Here is a 1,095-nt window from a genome sequence, read left to right on the forward strand (position 1 = left end):
CCCTTCCACCACTCGGGCATCACTTGCTGTCCTTCCCTTCTTGCTTTCCCTCCTTTACTTCTGTCATATGAGGAAAGACTAAATGAGCTGGGCTTCYTTAGCCTGGAGAAGACTGAGATCTTAGGGGCTCTCAAACACAGGAACTTATGCACATGTACAAATAGCTGAGGGGAGAATGTAAACAGGATAGGGCAAAACCCTTCTCGGTGGTTGACAGGACAAGGGGCAATGGGTATGAGTTAAAACCCAGGAAGCTCCATCTCCATGTGAGGGTGACAGAGCCCTGAGCAGGCTGCCCAGGGAGGTTGTGGAGTCYCCYTCTCTGGGGATCTTCCCAACCCGTCTGGAAGCGACCGTGTGCTTCAGTTACAAGGTACAAGGTTCAGTTTGGGTCCAACTTCACACTTCAGGAAAGAAATCCTTAAATTAATCTGTATTCCCATGCCCTGGCTTGCTTCTCAATCCCTCAGTCCCAGGTTTATTCGCACACCTTTTTCCTGCCTCAGTTTCCCTTGGGAGACATGAGGATACCAGCACCGTCTTCCCCCAGAGGGGTGCCAGGRCCTCAACACACACTGACTTCAAAGGATTGAAGCTCCCCAGTAACAGGGTGCTCCGAGTATTGAACGCGCCTGGGAGTTTTTCATCCCCTTACCAAAACCTATGGAATTTTGCCCACACATCTCTCYGCCCTACTTTGCTTTGCCCCTTAGCTCCATTCGGTATCTGGGACACAGTTTCTCTGGGAGCCTGCACCCTTGGGAAGCAGCCGCCAGCAAACACGGCCCTGGGTGCTGGGGGTTTGCGCACTCCTGCGCGTTCGTGTCCTCCCTCTGCTGCATCCCTCTCCATGTCAGCCAGGCGCTGCGGGCAAGGAGCGTTATCAGCTTGGCAAGGGCCCGCATGACCAAACTGCGAGCATTTTACAGCGCCGTATAAAAGATTACAGCTTTATGGGTCGCTTAAGCATTCCCGACTGGCAGTGCTTAACGTGGCCGCTGTTTACACAGCCGTAAACAGGCCGCGGCCGCCGAGGGGGGTCATAGCGCTCGGCGGCGGCGCCCCGGGCCGCTGGAGCCCGCGCTCCGCCCCGGG

This window comes from Nothoprocta perdicaria, unplaced genomic scaffold (assembly GCF_003342845.1).
Source record: "Nothoprocta perdicaria isolate Ctin4 unplaced genomic scaffold, notPer1 scaffold_367, whole genome shotgun sequence".
NCBI lineage: Eukaryota > Metazoa > Chordata > Aves > Tinamiformes > Tinamidae > Nothoprocta > Nothoprocta perdicaria.